Consider the following 23,104-nt stretch of genomic DNA (forward strand, 5'->3'; position numbering starts at 1 on the left):
GCAGACCCCCACTCGCCCACCTATGGTACCACTATAGATCAGAAGAACTCTCATCGTCCAGTGCAACACAACATTCATCCACACTCCCCCCAATACTGGTGAGACAGCATCTTACTGCCCCTGAAACACAACCTGCACCTCAACCTGGCAACCAGGTACCATACTCTGGGAACTGGAAATGGGACTTCTTGTACTGGACTACAAATCGCTGCCACCACTGGAGCCCACCCTCCTGGGGATACCAGAAAACTGAAACAAAAAACTGCACTTAGGGGATAATCTACCCTCCCGAGCTAGTTACTCCATGCCAATTAAGTTACCACTGTAGGCCAACCCTAGAAATAGCAGACAGTACAGGGGCAGTAACAACTCCTTTAGCTTGCACTGCAGGCCAACCCCCTAAATACCAATCTGCACAAGGGCAGTACAATACTGCTTCAGCTTCACGCCAACCCAAGAAATAGCAGTCTGCACAAGGGCAGTCACTCCTTCAGATTCTCTGGTTTCCGTCCTTGGCAGGACACCCAACTTATAGTGCAACAAAAAAAAACATTTCTAAAGAAATGACATTTAAAACAAACTTAGACACAATAATCCCTTTCCATGTGACTATCTAAATGCAGAGTTTTGTAGTGCAGCCAGCTGTCGCTGTGGTACTGCGCAAACGCAAGTCCTAATCCCACCGCTGATCACCAATGTTAGAAATGGGATTTCTGGCTGGCTAAGGCGTGCGCCAAAGCCAGGCAGAAACCACCACTCTAGTCAGGGCAAGGAAGTTACACGCCAAAGATAACCCCTGCTCACCCCCTTGGTAGCTTGGCACGAGCAGGTAGGCTTATCCCGGAGGCCATGTGTAAAGCATTTGCGCACGCACCCAGCAACAACATCCCAGGCTCACCACAAAAGAAACTCTACACAAGGTTATATATAAAAATAGCCTTTGTATTATCATAACACATTAGAATAGTAAGCACATATTATACACTGTGCCAACTGGCATGGGGCAATATTTACAAGGGATTATTTACACATGACAGGGCCACGTGGACCACTGTCAGAACCATCGCAAAGTGAACTTAGTAAAGGCAGAACTTATCATAAATATAGAACACAACCAGTAACTACTGGTAACCACTGTACTTAGCATCAGCCTGTAACATAAACCCCATTATGCACAGTGTCACATTAGGCGCCAAACGCATTGCACGCCAACCTCGTCAGCATACACACATTATGCACTTCTCTCACAAGTCTAAACACATTAGACCCTGACCTCCTAAGCATAACTACATTAGGGAATAACTCTCACTAGCATAAACCATCATATGCGAACCAACCTCATAATCATCAAACACGTTTAGAGGTATCAACCCAGGTGCGTAAATCATTCTACAGAGATCACATTTCCTAGCACCCAAAATCACAGTAGGGTCTGGCGCACTATAAATCTAGCAATCCAACCTGGCCAACTGGCCATCTCAAACCGGGGCTCAAAGGCCCTTTGTCCCAAGAGTCAGGGTTGCCGCCTAGGCAGCGAAGGTCAAGGGTGCGTCACTGCGCAAAACCTAAACGTTGCAGCTGCCGACAACTTGCTGGACATCTGTGAGCAATAGTCTGGGGGCCTAAACGGTGCAGCTGTCCACTACTTGATGGGCAGCTGTGAGAGTTAATAATGAGGCATGGGCTTTCAGTAGCCCTTAAAACAATTGTGCCAAACGTTGGAGCCCCCTAAGCTCTAAAAATGATGGGGGCAAACGTAGGAAAGAACACGGGCTCCTCTGGCCGTTTTTACCATCGTGGCCCTTTAAGTAAATATGCCCCCAGGGTTGGAGCGTACTGGCGCTCAAAAAACATATCTACCCCCAAGTTGGAGCGTACTGGCGCTCAAAAACATATCTGCCCCCAAGTTGGAGCTGAAATAACAAGTTGAAGCGGGGGCCTGGCACATCTGTGCCCTTGACGTTAGAGCCACACACAGGCTCTAAAAACAAAACATGCCCGCCTTGTTAGAGCGGCCCCCCTATCAGGCGGGGGCCGCTCAGGAAATCGGCCTGGGCCCTGTGCCTTGAACCGGCACCAACACCCAGGAAAAGGAGGACGGCCTTGGCCCCACTCACCGGACTCCTCATGTGGGCTTCTCTTGGCTTGCTGGCGCCTGCGGGGCTCTCCCTCACTCTCGGGAGCCCCGCACAGGCAGGCGCCGTCCTCAGGGAACGCCGCTCCTCTTCACCCGGGCCCCTTCCTGGGACCCGGGACTGCCGCATGGAGACCGCGAGGTTCCAGACTTCTTCGGCGCTTCCCTCAGGAAAGCCGGAAGTCCTGTCTCGCATCAGACATCACGCCGCCTGACTTCCCCTCCGGCAGCTCTGTGATTGGCAGCCTCCGGCCGGTGCACTTTTCACTCGGATCGGGCTGCGGCAGTGAAACGCAGGGTGGGCTCCCGCATTAATTTAATTAAAATGAAACAGGCAACATGCGGGGTGGGCACCCGCCATTAAAGACCAAATAAGCGGGGTGGGCACCCGCTAGGGCGAAAAATGCGGGGTGGGCACCCGCGATAGAATCAGTGACAGTGGGGGAATCCCTACGTCGGGATTCCCTCGAGGACGATCGCAGCCTAGCGCTGCAGGGGGAGAACGGAAGCGCTCTTCCTTCAGGGAGAATACAGCGCTCTGGAGAACAGGAAATAAAGCGCTCTGGAGAACAAAAAGAGTTCTGGAGAACAAGAAATAAAGCGCTCACCAGGCGCTAGGATTAAAGTCCTTAGGGATCAAGACATGAAGACAAGCAAAAAAAAAAAAGGTCCCCAAAAAGAAGTCCTCCAGGCATCCAGGGGCAGGGCAGGGCCCAGGGAGGCAAGCCTTCCCCTGAGCCCCAGCAGCAGCACACCCCTGGCAGATTCGAGTCCAAGAACAAGAACATTTTCATGGGGTCACAGCCCCTTCTTTTATACTACATTTTCCTTTGTCTCAAAGTGTAGGCAATGGGAGAACCAGATACAACTGGTTCAGGAGCACTTTGTTTTGCTCCGCTCCCCTCTCTATTCACAGGACAGGCCAGAGACATCAGACGCACCACAGGAGGTGGAGCCAGCATTGTGAAGGGAAGGCCCAGCCCTATTCAGGTCCCAGGTGCAACTCCTCCCTCCCATCTACATGCAGATCTCTCTATTCACCACCGGGCAGACTCACCCTGGCTCCTGGATTTCCCCAGCCCTCTCCGCTCCTGTCAATCACAAGCCAGACAGGCAATTCACATCATACAGCACACAGACCTGCCAACTTCTAGAAGTGGCACTTCTCCACCAGTCACACTAAATCTGCGCACACCATTGCGCAGCATTTATTCTCACGAGTTCGCACATACCAAACTCGCCCCTGCACTCCTCTCACATCAGGAACTACCATGGACACACATATCCCCCATGCATTCCTATGGGAGGGCAGGCCACTCTCACTAAATGTAACACAGAGCGCACGCACTTTACACTGGGACACAGTGCTAAAGTGCCTATCGGCCTAAAACCACTAACACTACATAGGGAAAAAGGGCAAGATAAATGCAAAAAGTTTAGGGGTGAACCTGCCAAAAGGGCCAGGTCCAACATCACTTCACAGAAGAACTAGTCACCCTCGCTGGTCACTATCCAGACAATTCCCACCAACCCGCTCAGACAACCCAGTATCAATTATAGAATCATGAACAAGCACAATCTACTACATGTCACCACTACATGCCAAGAGGCATTAGTAACCAAACCTCATATCATGTCTATGCTTCTTAACTGCAGGTCCGTGGCATGCAGCTGACATCGCCGAGCTCATCCTAGGTCATGACCTTTTAATCTTAACTGAAACGTGGCTCAATGACACCTCCTCACCCATTCCAGACACCCGAGTTCCACCCAACTATGACATCATCAGACTGGATTGATCGGGAAGATTTGGGGGCCGCATAGCATTCATGTGCTGCTCGTTGTTTACCTTAAAACAAGCACAAGCTGCTCCAGTACCCTCTTGTGAATACCTAGGTATCGAAATATGGAACAGTGACAGGATTGTTTGCAAACGCTACACAATTTACCACCCCTGAGAAATAGCCTACTGTTCATTTAAGAAATAATGGAGACCGTCTCCTTCAACTCAGACCAACACACCAACCAGATCTTCCTCGGAGATTTCAATATTCACGGGAAGGACTCATATGACCCCCATACTGAACTTCCTCAAGTCCGTTCTCTCGGACCTCAACCCTACACAGACATGTAACGGCCCGACTCACAATAGAGGCTCCCCCCTCGATCTATCCATCACTAAGGATGATGTAATTCAACTTGAATCCATATCCCCCTGTGATAGGTCAGATCACCACCTGATCTCCTTCCTCATCTTGGAAAAGGTGCTGATTAGACAAGGGCAACTCCTTAAACCCAGACAATGTTCTAGAGACTTGAAAAATATGAATCTAGCCAATCTAACTTCCATTAGCAACAACCTCCTATGTACTCCCAAAAACATGACAAATGTGAATGATCATACCGAACATTACATCCAATCCACGTCAGTCATTCTTGATAAAATTGCACCAAAGCAGCTAAAAAGAATTCCCAGTCGACACTCCAAACCCTGGTTCCACCGTAACCTTAATGAGGAAATGCACAACCTGAGGCTCGCCGAGAGATCATGGAGACGTCTCGCTCCATATCACACCTCAAGCACTCGAGGTCGACAGGAAGCTCATACAACAAGCACATTCGCTGACAATGCCGAAAACAGACCCAAAAACTATTTGAAATCATCAAGCAGTTTGCAAATCTAGTCACCATTCGGTAGATAATGGGTCATTGCCTAGCGGAGATGAATTCTCTGCCTATTGATTGGAAAGACCAGAAAGATTGAATCAGAACTGCACCGTGCCTCCCAGCATCTGCCAAGCCAGGTTCAGTCCAGTCTCCTCCCAGTGCGGCATCTGCTGAGATCCCCTCATACTGATTATATCACAGAAAACAATGCTACCTGGCATGCCTTCAAACGTCCAGATGAAGTCGATCTACTCAAAATAATCATATCAAAACCCTCTAACCACTTAAATGACCCCCTGCCTGCCAAGCTCAACAAAGCGCTTCTTCCTTCGATACACCTGCTTTGGACGAAGCTTGTCAATGCTTCTCTCCCTCAGGGCTTGATTCCTGATTGCTTAAAGACACAACCGGTTACCCCAATCCAAAAAAAAAAAATGCGGACCTGCCTAACCTCAACAATTTCTGTCCAATTACCAGCATCCCGACACTCGCAAAGGTATTAGAGAAATGTGGGCACCGGCAACTCTGCAAACACATTGAGGATTTTCATCTCCTTGCCCATTGCCAATCAGGCTTCAGATCGGGTCACAGCACTGAAACACACATTGTTGAAGATGCCCTGAGATAGTTTCATCCGAACGATCCTTGCTCTCTCATCTGCGTTTTATACGTTGAAATAAGACAACATGATTAACTTTCTGGATAGAACAGAGGTCTTGTGGGGCGCGACCCCCAGGGGGGCCGTGGAGTCTTGGGAAGGGGGTCGCCCTCTTCATTTGCAAAAAGAAACCGTCCCAGACAGAGGTGAAATGCTTTCCCTGGAGAGTTATTCAGGGACTCTCCGGTGCTGAAGCCAGGCAGACAGCTAAACACGCCTCTCTGCTAGTGTGCTGCTGGCCTGAAAGAAATGCAAATGTGCACAACGAGTTAATCAGCAAATGTAAAGGATTCGCAGATTAACTCGTTGTATACATTTGCATTTCTTTCAGGCCAGCAGCACACTGACAGAAAGGTGTGCTTAGCTGTCTGTCTGCCTGGCTTCGATTTCTCAGGACAGGAGAGTGAATCACTCGAAGCTTTTTGCGTGGTAGTGCACAGAGTTAACTGAGCTGTGAAGCGCGTGCTTTTAATTGTCATTGTATTTACATAGCGCTTACTATCCCTGGGAAGGTGTTGAAGGGACAGTTATGTAAAAAAATGCATTACATCGGGTTCGGGAATAACCAAAATCTATGTGCCTCGTTTCCAATGAAATGGTGTAGGGCAGCTCCGCAAGTATTTATGCTGCGCTGCCCTACACCAATTCAAAAGGGAAGAATGGACCGTATTTATAAGATACGGTGCATTCCTGTCGTTTCTGCCGGCGCACAATGTGGTGCCGAGCACCAAGGCAGGCACCCTCAGAGCACGGTGCCTGCATTGTTGGCAGGATTGTTTTTGTGCAGGAAGGCACACCTCCCTGCACCTAAACAATCCATGGAGGCTTTTTCCTCGCTCTGTGTGTGCTACACATAGAAACTGGAAACAACTGAGGAGAAATAAAGATATTTCTCCTCGTTACCCTTCCCCGGGGGCAGCGTACAGTTTTGACGCATACTCAGGTTTACAGATCCTTGTAAATCTGGGAATGTGTCAAAGCCCGTGGGAAAACCCACCGCAACGCCCATGGCACACCCTCCTGACGCAGTGTAAGGCAACGCATCGACTTGCACTGCGTTGCCTTACACCATATCTAGGAGGCCATGAAAAGCTACGCAAAGTGAATTTGCTTGGCCTCGTAGATATAGGTAAGGACTCTGCGCAACCACAGCGTCATAAAAAGTGATGCAACGGCAGTGCAAGGGCCTTGTAAATAGGCTCCTATATTTTGGAACCACCATTTTATCGTTAAACATTTTGTAGTGGTCTATGTTATCCTGTGTGTAATGCAAGTATAAAATAAATACTTACATATTCACAGGGCTTTCTGTCACAGGCTATGACCTCGTAGCACTAAAAATACGCAAGTAACTTTTCTCCACCGCACCAACCACGATTTAATTCTGTGGCTCTCTGGTTTCACAAAGACCTCTGCAGTGCATTAACTAATAAAGGTTTCATAATGTACTACAGTGCATTTCCCACTGAGTAACAACTTTTAAAAATGTATTTATAATTCATTGAAGCTGCCTAAAAACGTATGTATGTTTTAATTATGATAAATGATGTTCAGCTGCCTCCAGTTCCATGCAGCTGTAAATGCCAAGCCATCAGCATCCCATGAAATATAGCATGGTGTTCCTCTAATGCCGTGCAATAAAGTTGAGGCCTATACATTACAGCTATTGTACCAAGGGCCACTGGAATTATGTGAGGGGGTTATTTAGAGTAGAGTTGTAGGGATTCTGCACATACACAGAACTATACGCAGGATTATGGGACCTCGGTGCATAGGGACTGTGCCTTCCTACCACCTTAGTGCCCACGAGCCCAGGACCGACTAGCTATAGTGTCTCACTCGCTCTCCTACACACTCACGAAGAAGTAAATGTTTAGACACCCCAGAACACAACACTCCTGATCTCTCAGGAATCGCGGTAACAAGACACACCTTTTCGCTCACTCTCTCATACTTGTCCACAATAAGAACTGACCGAGACACAAATGTAGTTTAAAATGTTTATTTTATCTATTGTGCTCTAACATGCTGTGTACGGGCCACAACAAGCAGAAAAATGCATAACACTAATATCGTTAGCATTGCAGCCAGGCCGTATATCATAAAGGGAGACGTCATCTTATAAAGACAATGGAAATCGGACTATGGTGCCGAACCTCCCTCTGCTTGGCTGGAAGAACTATTATTATATAACAGAAGATCTCTGGGCTTTGTCGGCAGACCCCATACCTTAGACTACAGATGGTATTTCTACATTGTAGGTGCGTATCGCTCTTTTCCCTGGAAAAGTCCCTCTCCACATGTCTCATCATGGTATCAAAGTACGAGTCTCCAGCCGCAGCCGCATTGGTATGTTGTGTCTAGCTGCTAGGGACCGACCAGAACAGAATAACAAGGGGCCTTGTTTATCGACCTTGCACATCGTGTTCAGACTAAACTCCAGGAACAGGCAGAGAACGAACATAGCAGACAGTTCTCATGTGAAAGGCACTGACAGAGGGTTGCACAAATAAAGCTATGTAGTAACGTGCGCAAAAGCTGCATCATGGCTGCTGGGCTTATGCTAACTTAGTGATGTCGACAATGTCCCTATCGGCCACGTGACAGTAGAGTTTGGTGGATACAGAACATCTTCCATATATACATGTGTGTCCCGTCTGTCCTATTGATAATGTGTCCATGATATACAGCACTCGGGGTTATTGTGGCCCATTGTACCCTCACCGCCCCATCAGCCTCTGTAGCGACCGCCCTTGTGTGATCAGGTTCATAGAGGCAACAAACTGCCAATGTTTATTAATCCCCACACAAGTTCAATATTTGCACTGGGTGCACCCCGTGCTGCATTACTTCAAGGTGTTCCCAAACTTAAAGCCTGAAATAAAGAGACTTGCCCAGGATCACATGATCTGTTCAAGTGGGCAGCAGCGATTCGAACCAGATTTGCAGTTCGGTCTCTCGATGGATATCTCATGCTCTTGTGTTTGACTCCAAGGACCGAACTTAGTGTTTAATTCTTTCAGGAGATAAATTAGCACAAGTGTGCATCAGCTGCGCACACTCAAGTAGTCTTTCTGCAAAAATATCCATCCATTCTTCGATCCATGCCCTTACTCACCAATGTATGTCTTTGACTCGTCTTGGTGGAAGACTTACTTTAAAAACACGCCAGACCTCTTGGCTTTGCTAATGCTCGTCCTGTCACCTTCACTGTCCTCCCCTGACAAAGAGACCGATGAAGGCAATGAAGCGCATCTCCCAAACAGAGAGCTCTCGGAGACCCCTCTGGGCTTGCCCTGTGCTCACTGCCCTCCAGAGGGGCACAGCGCAATCACGGCTTTTCATGCACCTTGAGGGTGTGCCTCCCTCGAGGACTCTTTTCTGGACATACCTGCTGCCAACGTGTACATTTAATAGCAGCCGTGGGCAGGATACTCGCTCCCTCAAGGAGGCCCCCCCCCCCCCGCCCCTACTGCTGGCAAACCAGACATGAGAAGAACAGAGCTCTGACAGTGATAGGAGCAGGAAGAGCTCTGACAGTGATAGGAGCAGAGCTCTGATAGTGCCAGGAGCAGAGCTCTGATAGTGTCAGACAGAGCTCTGACAGTGCCAGACGCAAAGCTCTTACAGTGCCAGGTGCAGCGCTCTAATAGTGTCAGAACAGAGCTCTGCCAGTGCCAGGAGCAGGCAGAGCTCTGACAGTGCCAGAAGCAAAGCTCTGACAGTGTCAGGAGCAAAGCTCTGACAGTGCCAGAAGCAAAGCTCTGACAGTGCCCGGGGCAGAGCTCTGATAGTGTCAGAACAGAGCTCTGACAGTGCCAGAAGCAAAGCTCTGACAGTGCCAGGAGCAGAGCTCTGACAGTGTCAGAAGCAAAGCTCTGACAGTGCAAGGAGCAGAAATCTGATAGTGTCAGAACAGAGCTCTGACAGTGCCAGAAGCAAAGCTCTGATAGTGTCAGAACAGAGCTCTGACACTGCTAGGAGCAGAGCTCTGACAGTGCCAGGAGCAGAGCTCTGACAGTGTCAGACCAGAGCTCTGACAGTGCCAGGAGCAGAGCTCTGATGGTGCCAGAAGAGAGCTCTGACAATGCCAAGAGCAGAGCTCTGACAGTGCCAGAAGCAAAGCTCTGACAGTGCCCGGGGCAGAGCTCTGATAGTGTCAGAACAGAGCTCTGACAGTGTCAGAAGCAAAGCTCTGACAGTGCCAGGAGCAGAGCTCTGATAGTGTCAGAACAGAGCTTTGACAGTGCTGAAGAACCAGGCTTCTTAAGCCTGGCGGCGCAGGGTACGCCTGAAATCTTCTGAGTTCGCCTTCCAAATTACAGAGACACGGAACACTCTGTCTGGCATAGGAACTTCAATGTATTAGCTGCAGCTAGGTACAGTTGTCCTAGAAGTACATCCGTGGTAGGTTCTCAGGAGACTGCCACTTCAATCTGTGACTCACAGTCTTTTGTAGCGCTTGAATCCCCTAAAGCAACAACCCCCACAAGGTGCAATAAAAATACAAATCATCCACAAGAAAACATTCTTTGTAAAAGATACAGGATAATGGGTAATAGAAATTCCGTCCCTAAGGTCGTGCTCTCTCCCCGACCCTATAGGTCAGGTGGCATAGCCATTCCTAGGTTGGATTAATTTACGACAGGACGTGTTTGCGTGTTGAAGATGGTGATTCGTAAAACAACTGCAGAGGCCAACAACGGTCACCAAGGGTCAATAGATGGTTATCTGGGGAATTAGTTGCTTCGAGCCGGGTCTCAGAATGGACTTAGCTCGGGGAAAAGGAAAGGTCGCTTAATATGTGCAACAGTATAGAACGTGAAAGAAACGCTATGAATGTTGAAGGGGCCTGAGTGAGGGCAACAACGTAGTGGTGTTTATAAGCAAAGATGGGGCCGTATTTTGAATTTCCTCAGACCCTCCTTTTGCCATTACTCAGGCAAAGAAACCAGAGGCTGGTGTTAATCTGAATCGACTTCAATAGCCATGAAATCTACAAGCTGTTGTTGCAGCATTATCTTTGTGTTTGCTGCTTTCTGTGATACCGGATTTGGAACACACGGGGTGGCGCAGAGTCCGCATATAGCTGGACCACATTGTAGGCAAAGGCAACATGAGAAGAGAATAGCCAAAGTCGCTCCGACAAAGGTAAGAATCTTCCATCCCCATGTAAACAGTAGTCCCCCAAACCATCCCATCAGAGACCAATTCCCTTCATCCTGGTGAACGGACTCAGCGATCTTATGTAGCTTAGAGATGGCTTGGTATACTGTAGGGGCGTTGTCTGGAATAATAATGCAGCAGCTAGATCTGATCAATCTGCATACGCCCCCACGGTCAGCAAGGATGATATCTAATACCATCCTGTTCTGAAGCGTGACAAGGCGGTCAGCAGCGGGTTCTGCAGCGATGTTACTCAAAGCTCCAGCTGTTTCATTGACAGTGGCTTCTACAACTCAAATTAGTTGTCTTATGTCTCTACTGTTGGCTATTGAGCCCCAGAATGGAAGGAGTCCTTTCAGGACATCCCTGACTTCTTGTCCTGACGTATCCTGGCCAGACGCCACACCTCTTTTCTGTAAATGGTGTTTGGCATCTGCTATATATGTAGGGGGCAACAACCAAGCGATGTAACAAGTGCCTCTCCAATTACCTGGTAGAGAAGTGTAAGCCTTATTTCCACACACGAAGTATGTATAACGTGAGGGAACCATGCGAGGCCAATATGTCCCATTCAATGTCACAATATGTTGGCAATTGCTTGTACCTTTATATTCTAACCCTCCTTTCCTAATACAGAATGGTGCTTGTCCAGGTACCACTAGAAAAGTTTGTCCTTTTCGAGAGGTTCTATTAGAGGGCAGAAAATACAAATCCGTAGATTTAGTTTGGCGATCAGCATATTCTGACTTCTCACTATCCGTCCCATATATCCTTTTTCTGTCTCGCCAACATAAATGGTATAGATGTACTCCCAAGCTCCTTACTTCTCGTGTATCCCCGTCTCCAGAAAAGACCCAACTGGCGCTCAATTCCCACCATGCACTACAAGAGCCATTAAATGAAAAAGGAAGGGTAATGTATGGCATTCCAGTATTCACCGAACTTGGCAGGAGACCACAAACCCAACAGTTTGTCGCATTAGTGGCCAATTGATGTTGGTGTAGCATGGAAACAAATGTGTTGTTGCGGAATTCACTCCTTCTTGACTCAACATGAGGTGGTAGAGTATCATGTGTATGCATTTCAACCGTAACTTTGGGGGTAGGCTGTGTAAAAATTACATGTAGTCCCCATCCTATACAAGACATTATAATACATATCAAAATCAATATTATTAAAACCATTATAAAACGATTATGCAATAATTCACAATGCTTTGTGCCTCTTGTTCGTATTTTGTCCATTCCCTCGTTAACAGTCATTTCCAGCTCTAAATATTGCCCATGACGGGAGGTTGCTTCACTCAGCTGTGATTGTCTGCAGTTCTTTATACTTTCCTACAAGTCCCACAGGCCTAGAGCCACATCTTGGGTCACAATTCTGAGACTTAAGATCACGGCCCTGCAATCATGTGGAAATCGGGATAAAGACAAAGTCAATGAAGCACTATTGAGGTATTTTGTTCAGTCTGGGCCTCAATTCGTACCTCTGGGAACCAGGCACAGTTTGTTCTTGAAAAAGGAGATGTGGTTTAGTAGTGTCCAATTTCACTGCCGGTGGTATAGCTGTTTGGAGGACCTCGTCGTCGTCTTGTCCTGCTCCGGCAATGTCTAGGCGTGCATCGCTGAATAGTCCAAATCTTGGTGTTCTTCCGGTTTCAGAGTCACTAATTCGTTTATGAACCCATTGATCATAAGGCAATGGTAGGGGCACTTTCTTGCAATGTACCCCATGTACCCAGTTCTTTTTGCCGACCACCTTTACTGCAGTACGCATCGTCAGTAGCACCTGACGAAGTTCCCTCCAGCGAGGTTCCAAGTTCTTTGACCTCTGGAAGTTTTTGACACAGACCCAGTCTCCCGGCCGTATGGTGTGACCAGGATCCGTTGAAGCCTGGGGCAAAGTATCTTGTACCTGTTGGTGAAGGACACGTAACTTAGTGGTTAGATCATGTAAATAGTCAATCAACAATGGATGCTCTATCTCGGAGTATTTCTTTGGCCTTGGGACTCCCCAAACATTTGCCGGGCGTCCAAAGACAACCTCATAAGGACTAAGCCCCATACGGGAATGGGTGGTTGTTGTGGTGGATAAGAGAGCCAAGGGCAAGGCATCAGGCCAGGCAAGACCCGTGCTGGCTTGTATTTTTGCCAGTTTAAGCTTAAGGGTGCCATTATAGCATTCCACCAAACCTGCTGACTGAGGATGGTTTGCTGCGTGGAACTTTTGCTTGATGCCAAGGCCTGTACATACTTTCTGCATGATCTGACCCACAAACTCACTTCCGTTGTCACTCCAAATAATTTTTGGTAACCCAAATCTTGGCAGAAACTCCTTCAAAAGGACTTTTGTCGTGGATAGAGCAGTATTATCTTTCAGGAGATAGGCCTCTACCCATCGGGAGAAGGCACATACCACAACAAGAACGTACTTCAGATTGTTACATCATTCCATGTGGATGTAATCTATTTGTAAAACCTCAAAAGGGTAAGTTGGGGGAGCAAAGTGTCCTGCTGGTGTTGGTGTTCCCTTCCCCGGGTTATGCATTAAGCATACAATACAATGCTTAACCAGATTGTCTGCACATTTAGGGATCCCCACATTCTTCCATACCGGAGCCCGAAGATTGCATATACCTTTAGCGCTAATATGGGCTGGACCATGTGCCATGGTAACTACTGGGAGTACATAACCATCTGGTAACAACCAGCGTTGATGTTCTGACAAGTCTGTCCAGCACCCTGTCACATCCAATCTTCCTATACTTTGTTTCCACGTACTCAATTCCTTCTCTGTGGCCTCTGCCTGGATCGTTTTCACACTGTCCACAGTATTCTCACACATCCCTCCTTGTGCAACCCATCTAGCAGAGCCCACAACATACATGCGGCTTGTAGTGTCTCTAGCTGTCTCTTTCGCTATCTGGTCTGCGAAAGCATTTCCTTGACCTACATCATCAGTGATCTTCTTATGTGCACTACACTTCACAATCGCTATCTGAGTGGGCAAGGTGAGTGATTCAAGGAGGTCATTTACCAATTGGCCATGCTGTATCTTAGTGCCATGGGATGTGAGAAACCCTCTTTCCTTCCACAGGCGGCCAAAACTATGGGCCACTCCAAACGCATACTGACTATCAGTGTACACATTCACCCCTTTTCCCTTCAGCCAACACACAAGCTCTAGTCAGTGCTATCAATTCAGCTGCCTGGGCTGAGTTATGTATAATACGGGCTGTTTCTACGATAGTGTATAAGGTAGTGACTGCATAGGCTGAGGTCGTTTCACCATTGGAAAGCTTAAAACAAGAACCGTCCACCCATAAGGTCCCATCCGGGTCCGGGAGTGGAGTATCCTTTGAATCAACTCTGCCTTTCGTCTCTTCCTCCGTGCGGAGGAAGCAGTCGTGTTGCTCCTTAGTGTCATTTTCTACTGGAATTGGCAGCAATGTTGCCGGGTTCAAGGTATTACATCGCTTAATGTGTATGTGGCTAGCCAAGAGCGTCAATTCGTACCCCGAAAGGCGGGCACTCATGAGGTGTTGAGTCTTTATTCATTTTAGGAGGGTGTCTACAGCATGCGGTACCATGACCATAAGGGTATTGTCTAATACCAATCCAGCAGACTGGCGAATGGAAACTGCCGCTGCTGCTGTAGCCCTCAAACAGCTAGGTAATGCCTTGGCCACTGGATCTAACGTGGCCGAAAAATAGGCACAGTGGCGTTGCTTGTCCCCAAATCGTTGGGTTAAAACTGATGACGCTCAACCTTCATTCTCATGAACATAGAGTGTGAAAGGCTTACTGTAATCAGGAGTACCTAACACAGGGGCAGAGCACAAGGCAGTGCGCAAATCAGTGAAACTTTTCTGACATTCCGCAGTCCATGGAAGCGGGTGTGGTGTATCTTTAAGAGTTAGTGCCAACAAGGGTTTTGCCAGGAGGGAAAAATTGGGGATCCATTGTCTACAATAAGAGGTAATACCTAAAAAGGCACGCACCTCTTTTTGCGTACATGGAATAGGCATTTGGGCAATTGCTTGGATACGTTCTGGGGTCAATCGCCGTCCCTCCTTTGACAAGAGATGACCTAGGTAGGTAACCTCTTGGCAGCAATATTGCAATTTTGATGGTGAAACCTTGTGGTTGTGGTCAGATAAGTGGCGTAGCAGGGAAATGGTAGCCTTTTTACAAGTGTCTTCAGAATCTGCTGCCACCAACAGGTCATCCACATATTGAATGAGAGTGGCCCCTTGTGGTAAACACAAAGTATCGAGCTGTGATTTCAATGCTTGACTATAAATGGAGGGGCTCTCGCAATAGCCTTGAGGAGCTCGCTTGAACCGGAAGCTTCGGCCTGCTAAGGAGAAGCCAAAAATATCCCTACTTTCCTCAGCAATGGGAATGCTGAAGAAAGCATTTTTGAGGTCAATGACGGAAAACCAGGAAGCTGAGGCGGGTATCATTGTCAGCAGGGCATTAATATCCGGGACAACAGGGAATTGAGGTATCACAATCTTGTTGACCTCTCTGAGATCAATCACAAAACGGTAGACAGGTGGCTGAGAAGCGTTTGTTCGTTTAAAAACAGGCAGAACAGGGCTATTACATACATTTCCCCAAGTCTCTTCAACCACATCGTTTTGTACCAAATCATGAACTATAGTCAAGAGAGCTTTCTCGCCGTCACTGGAAATTTTATACTGTGGAATGCGAGGAAATTTAGTATTAGGCTTGAGTGTTACACTGTAGGGAGGAATCCGCAGGAGGCCCACATCATTGGGGCAGGTGGCCCAGAGGGTGGCTGGAAGAGATTGTAATTCAGGGGGAAGCTGATCTTTAGACAAGTATATTGGTGAGGCCAATTTCTTACCTAAGGTAAGACGTACACCAGAAGGGGAACAGTGTAATGTCGCATACAATCTTTTCAATAAATCTAAGCCCAACAAATTTTTACCATAACCAGTTTTTAAAAGGAGCGGGGCCTCCAATTTATAAGGACCTATTGAAATGGGCAAAGGGCATGAAACTGGGTTTGGATCTGGGGCGCCAGAAAAACCTACAGAAACATTTGTACAGCCAGACAAAGGTGCCCCAGGGAGTTTAGAGTGAATCATAGAGCTCTTTGTTGCACCAGTGTCTAATAGGAATGGCTCTGTAACGCCTAGTGCTTCCACATCAACATAAGGCCCACTTTGGTCCACTGGAACTGATACTACTCCCTCACTTCGTCCATGGCTGTCCTAGCTATGTTGGGAATTCTGACTCTCATCCTCAGTATAGTAATCACTGTTGTAATAGTTGGTAGACTGAACATTTTGCTGATCAAAATAATTCGTGGAGTTTCCAGGGGGCATGGAACGTTGGTTATTAGGTGGCGTACCTCGTCCTCTACCTCTTGGTGCTGACTGATAACCACTCTGGCCTCGTGACGCGGGAATACCGCTCGTGCGTTGTAACAAAACCGGGCAATTATACTTTAAATGGCCTTCTTCTTTACAATAAGCGCATCGATTTTGGCCCAGTGGTGGTCGGGGAACGAAAGGCCCAGACCTCTGCAACTGTCTCTGGAATTGTGGAGACGGCTGATATTCACGTTGGGCGGGGCGAGGAGGATAAGCTTGCTGCAAAAGAACTTTTGTTTTCAACTCTTTGGTCTTTTTATCAAGTTTCTCTCTTTCCTCTTTATCCCTATTTTCATAATACTGGGCAGTAGCCAATATCTGGGCCGAAGAGGAGACCGCCCACGCGCTTTCGGAATTCTTCAACTTATTAGATATTTCCGGAACCAAATTAGACACAAATTTGTCTACAAACAATCGTTGGCCACCTTCCGTGCTCATATCCTGACCACTATGATCGATGAACGTCTCCTCGAAACGAGTGAAGAAATCAGAGACGTTTTCATCCGCTTTCTGCTTACAAGCTGCTAACTTATCCCAATTAACTCGCAGAGGGGGCATCATAGTCTTTAGTAAGGTAAGGATCCTAGCTGGGAGTTCTGTAATTAGAGGCTCAGGTTTGGCACCACCCCCTTGGAGTCTGTCCGCGGCGAGTATGGCAGCCCAATCACCCCCCAGTTCCCCGGGATGGTCCTCCTTTCGAATCCTAGCCCATAACGGTTGTGGGACCACATTACCCATTAGCATGTCTATATCGGCCAAATTCATGATACATGCATCGACAGTTTGAGACAACTCTTTGTAGTACCCTGCAGGATTTTTACGGGGGTCCGGTAACGACTGTTTAAGGGCCAATACCTCAGATCGCTTCCACGGAACGTGTACCCACACACGTTGAAAGTGAGCAGGTATAAGAGGATTAGCACCCTGGGCTGCAACCTCCTCTCTCCACACTGGGGGAACCTCTCTCATGGGATAGTGCTTTAACTTTCGTCTGACAGAGGAATCGCGTTTTGGCAAGGACCGGCAGGCAAGCATCGTTCTAAAAGTGACAAGCGTTCCTACCGCGTCCTCGACCTCTGCGCCCACAATCTGCCCTCTATCAAACTCGGCCTGTACATCGAGCAGACCCTGGGGGGCTCGTCCCAAACCCATATCCTCCCACTCTTGACTTAAAATGTTACACATGGTATCAAAAACATATCTCTGCGTTGGCGCCTCCCACTGCTGAAAGGTGACCATAATATCTTGCACACCATACTGGGGGCCATGCGTGATCCACCTTCGGGCTTGAAGGTCTAGCACTTCCCGTTCCTCCGGACCTGGTAGCTGACTACGAGTTTGTCTACGAGGAGGAACAGGGGTCATTTGAAATGTCCCAAAGAGAGGGGACAAAAGGCCAGAAACGGTATCGATCATTCGCCTCCGAGCGGAGGGAGAATTCGTCATTAGAACAGGGGACAGAATATTAGGCGGGGCAGAAGAGGAAGTTACATTTACGGAGGGAGCCGAAAGTAAGGGAGAGCTCGGCAAGGCCTGAGAAAACTGTCTTTGCGGTTCAGGAACCGGTTGAGGAGCGACAGGTGGGACAACAGACGGAACAGGCGGGGCAGGTGCTAATAATAAAGGTGCATTCGCTCCGGGGGCAGGCGGTAATCCAAAAGGTACATTAGCTCCCTGCGCATAGGGCAGGGGTAATCTCAACAGATGGGACATTAAAGGATCCTTCCCAGGGTCCACATTTTTCTCCGTAGGGGAAGTTGGCAACACTGGATAACATTTATCTACCGCCATACGATGTTGCCTATCTGAGACCTCAATCGCATGATTGGTTCATTATTTTTAAACTGTTGCGCAGCTTGCAAAATAGACATATCCCTCATATCCCTTTTAGCTTGTTTTATTTCTTTCTGTTTGGCCTCCTTACGCCATAGGCGAAAAGAGTCAAACATAGCCGGCCGGGCTTTTCGTTTAAACAAAGTGTTCTCCAAATTATCTAAAATATTGAGCTCATAACTGCCGTTCTGCGGCCATCTTAAAACACCATCTTTTCTAGTATAGCGAACCCACGCCTCATTAAAAGCTATGGGGCCAATACCATGTTTAGAATATACTTCATAAGTGGGAGTTCCGGCCGGAGGAATTGGACAAGAATCCTCCAGTCGGGAAGCCCTATCGCGATTACAACCAAACCAATTTCCAAATTTACTGAAACCAGGCATCGCTGCAACACTAGTTTCTGTACAAACGTCAAGGGGTTTAAATAGTCACTTTATCGTACACAAACTGCACTCACCCCTCGGTTTCGGCTTTTGCAAAAGTCGAACAAAGACAAAGGAGTGGCCACTATACTTAACTTATCCAGATGTGTCCGTACCCCAACAGAGGTCCGTCTGATGTCTCGCGATAAAAATTACCAAAGGGAGCCAAAGCGTGGCCGCAGTCAGGGCAGCAGGTCTTTGCAGCCGTTGGAAGGGAGAAGCCACACGGTAAAAAACCTTCGGTCCACTTACGACATGCAGGGGTCGATCACGTGGTGCGCGTCCTCCGGAATTTCCTTGCGGGGCTCCTCACGATCCTCGGGCTGGACCCACGACCTCTGAAGCGGCCTCACAGAGGGCACCAAATTGAAGAACCAGGCTTCTTAAGCCTGGCGGCGCAGGGTACGCCTGAAATCTTCTGAGTTCGCCTTCCAAATTACAGAGACACGGAACACTTGGCTGGCATAGGAACTTCAATTTATTAGCTGCAGCTAGGTACAGTTGTCCTAGAAGTACATCCGTGGTAGGTTCTCAGAAGACTGCCACTTCAATCTGTGGCTCACAGTCTTTTGTAGCGCTTGAATCCCCTAAAGCAACAACCCCCACAAGGTGCAATAAAAATACAAATCATCCACAAGAAAACCTTCTTTGTACAAGATACTGGATAATGGGTAATAGAAATTCCGTCCCTAAGGTCGTGCTCTCTCCCCGACCCTATAGGTCAGGTGGCATAGCCATTCCTAGGTTGGATTAATTTACGACAGGATGTGTTTGCAGGTTGAAGATGGTGATTCGTAAAACAACTGCAGAGGCCAAGAACGGTCACCAAGGGTCAATAGATGGTTATCTGGGGAATTAGTTGCTTCGAGCCGGGTCTCAGAATGGACTTAGCTCGGGGAAAAGGAAAGGTCGCTTAATATGTGCAACAGTATAGAACGTGAAAGAAACGCTATGAATGTTGAAGGGGCCTGAGTGAGGGCAACAACGTAGTGGTGTTTATAAGCAAAGATGGGGCCGTATTTTGAATGTCCTCAGAGCCACGAGCAGAGCTCTGATGGTGTCATTAAAGAGCTCTGACAGTTCCAGGAGCAGAGCTCTAATAGTGCCAGAAAAGAGTTCTGACAGTGCCAGGAGCAGAGCTCTGATGTTGTCAGAAAAGAGCTCTGATGGTGCCAGAATAGAGCTCTGACAGTGCCAGAAGCAAAGCTCTGACAGCGCCAGGAGCAGAGCTCTGATAGTGTCAGAAGAGACCTCTGACTGTGCCAGAAGCAAAGTTCTGACAGTGGCAGGACCAGAGCTCTGACAGTGCCAGGAGCAGAGATCTGATAGTGTCAGAACAGAGCTCTGACAGTGCCAGAAGCAAAGCTCTGACAGTGGCAGGAGCAGAGCTCTGGCAGTGCCAGGAGCAGAGCTTTGATAGTGTCAGAACAGAGCTCTGACAGTGCTAGGAGCAGAGCTCTGATAGTGCCAGGAGCAGAGCTCTGATAGTGCCAGAAGAGAGCTCTGACAATGCCAGGAGCAGAGCTCTAATAGTGCCAGAAGCAAAGCTCTGACAGTGCTAGAAGCAGAGCTCTGACAGTGCCAGGAGCAGATCTCTGACAGTGCCAGGAGCAGAGCTCTGATGGTGCCAGAACAGAGCTCTGACAGTGCCAGAAGCCAAGCTCTGACAGTGCCAGGAGCAGAGCTCTGATAGTGTCAGGACAGAGCTCTGGCAATGCTAGGAGCAGAGCTCTGACAGTGCCAGGAGCAGAGCTCTGATAGAGTCAGAACAGAGCTCTGGCAATGCTAGGAGCAGAGCTCTGACAGTGCCAGAAGCAAAGCCCTGACAGTCCTAGGAGCAGAGCTCTGATGGTGTCAGAAAAGAGCTCTGACAGTGCCAGGTGTGAAGCTGTGACAGTACCAGGTGCAAAGCTCTCACAGTGCCAGGTGCAGAGCTGTGACAGTGCCAGGTGCAAAGCTCTTACAGTGCCAGGAGCAGAGATCTGATAGTGCCAGGAGCAGAACTCTGACGGTGCCAGGAGCAGAGATCTGATGGTGCCAGAATAGAGCTCTGACAGTGCCTCTGGTGGTGCCAGGAGAGGTCTGTGCTGGTGCTATAAAGGCAGCTCTGATGGTGCCAGGGAGGCAGCTCTGATGGTGCCAGGGAGGCAGCTCTGATGGTGCCAGGAGAGGCCTCTGATAGTGCCAGGGAGGCAGTTCTGATGGTGCCAGGGAAGCAGCTCTGAAGGTGCCAGGAAGGCAGCTCTGATGGTGCCAGGGAGGTAGCTCTGATGGTGCCAGGAGAGGCCTCTGATAGTGCCAGGAGAGGCCTCTGATGGTGCCAGGGAGGCAGCTCTGATGGTGCCAGGGAGGCAGCTCTGATAGTGCCAGGAAGGCAGCTCTGATGGTGCCAGGGAGGCAGCTCTGATGGTGCCATGAGAGGCTTCTGATAGTGCCAGGGAGGCAGTTCTGATGGTGCCAGGGAGGCAGCTCTGATAGTGCTAGGAGAGGCCTCTGATAGTGCCAGGGAGGCAGTTCTGATGGTGCCAGGGAGGCAGTTCTGGTGGTGCCAGGGAGGCAGCTCTGATTGTGCCAGGGAGGCAGCTCTGATAGTGCCAGGTGAGGTGTCTGATGGTGCCAGGGAGGCAGTTCTATTGGTGAAAGGGAGGCAGCTCTGATGGTGCCAGGGAGGCAGCTCTGATAGTGCCAGGGAGGCAGCTCTGATGGTACCAGGAGAGGTCTCTGATGGTGCCAGGGAGGCAGTTCTGATGGTACCAGGAAGGCAGCTCTGATAGTGCCGGGAGAGGCCTCTGCTGGTGCCAGGAGAGGCCTCTGATGGTGCCAGGAATGCAGCTCTGATAGTGCCAGGGAGGCAGTTCTGATGGTGCCAGGGAGGCAGCTCTGATGGTGCCAGGGAGGCAGCTCTGTTAGTGCCAGGGAGGCAGCTCTGATAGTGCCAGGGAGGCAGCTGTGATAGTGCCAGGGAGGCAGCTCTGACGGTGCCAGGAGAAGCTTCTGATAGTGCCAGGAGATGCCTTTGATGGTGCCAGGGAGGCAGCTCTGATAGTGCCAGGAGAGGCCTCTGATAGTGCCAGGAGAGGCCTCTGATAGTGCCAGGAGAGGCCTCTGATAGTGCCAGGAGAAGCCTCTGATGGTGCCAGGGAGGCATCTCTCATAGTGCCAGGAGAGGCCTCTGATAGTGCCCGGGAGGCAGCTCTGATGGTGCCAGGGAGGCAGCTCTGACGGTGCCAGGGAGGCAGCTCTGATGGTGCCAGGAGAGGCCTCTGGTGGTGCCAGGAGAGATCTGTGATAGTGCCAGGAAGGCAGATCTGATAGTGCTAGGGAGGCAGCTCTTATCATGCCAGGAGAGGCCTCTGATAGTGCCAGGAGAGGCCTCTGATGGTGCCAGAGTGGCCCCTCTGATAGTGCCAGGAGAGGCCTCTATTAGTGCCAGGAGAGGCCTCTGATTGTGCCAGGAAGGCAGCTCTGATGGTGCCAGGAGAGGCCTCTGATAGTGCCAGGAGAGGCCTCTGATGGTGCCAGAGTGGCCCCTCTGATGGTGCCAGGAGAGCCTCGGATAGTGCCAGGAGAGGCCTCTGATGGTGCCAGAGTGGCCCCTCTGATAGTGCCAGGAGAGGCCTCTATTAGTGCCAGGAGAGGCCTCTGATTGTGCCAGGAAGGCAGCTCTGATGGTGCCAGGGAGGCAGCTCTGATAGTGGCAGGAGAGGCCTCTGATAGTGCCAGGGAGGCAGCTCTGATGGTGCCAGGAGAGGTCTGTGATAGTGCCAGGAAGGCAGCTCTGATGGTGCCAGGAGAGGCCTCTGATGGTGCCAGGAGAGCCTCGGATAGTGCCAGGAGAGAGTTCCAATTGTATTGGGTCGGAGGTCAGAAGGTCAGACGGCATCTATAAGAGTACTCAGATAGTGCGAAGAGGAATCCCTTCCCCCCTCCCCCCAGGTTCATCAACTCTTATTTTATCGGGAGGGGGGGGGGGTCATGGTTCCGTGTGACACCCAACATTACACCCCTGGGGATTTGGAGACCTCAATTTTTCCCTTAGGTTGCAGCTAACCAATCACAATCAGCCTTAATTTCTCAAAAACTTCTGAAGGGATTTCTAGCAAATCATAAAAAGCGCCTTTTCTGGACCAAGATCTCGCTTTCTGACAAATTTGGTTTAAATCCATTCGGTCATTTGGGCTGCAACTGTGTCTACAGTTCTTATGAAAAAATGAATGGCGAAAGCGTGTCTGTTTGGGACTCCGGCGTTTTCTCTGGCCCGGCTAAATGGATGACCCCGAAGATTTCCAAGTGCAAACTAGGTGAAAAGTAGCAATTTTGGGGGAAAGTTTCATGGTGATTTGTCAAACCACACCAAATTTATAAACAACACAAAAGGCATGTCCTATGGAAACACGATCCTAACTGTAACTACCCGGTGACAACCTCCCTGAGTAATGATTTGCACGAATAATACTGTGCGGAAATCGGGTTTGAGTGAATGTTTATCATTTGGGCTTCATAAAGTGTAGTATCTTGATATGTTAAAATCTTTGTTTCCATCACACTCCAGAATCGTGAAAACATGTGCTTCATTTTTGTTTTCCTAACTGCTGGATGGAATGTGCACAGTTCATTTCCAGCTGTTAATATTTTTTGTGTGTAACAAAAATTGACATCATACAGCCTTTCCTTTCAACTCCCTGTACCCCACCAATATGGTCACATAATTCACTTTATTCTTCTTTCTCTGACTGCAAAGTGAAAGGAGTTGTAAACGCCAGTCCCCATGCTAAATAATATAAGCAGCAGAAGACATTAACTGACATTTGACCTCT

The sequence above is a fragment of the Triturus cristatus genome, chromosome 12 (assembly GCF_964204655.1).
Source record: "Triturus cristatus chromosome 12, aTriCri1.1, whole genome shotgun sequence".
Lineage (NCBI taxonomy): Eukaryota > Metazoa > Chordata > Amphibia > Caudata > Salamandridae > Triturus > Triturus cristatus.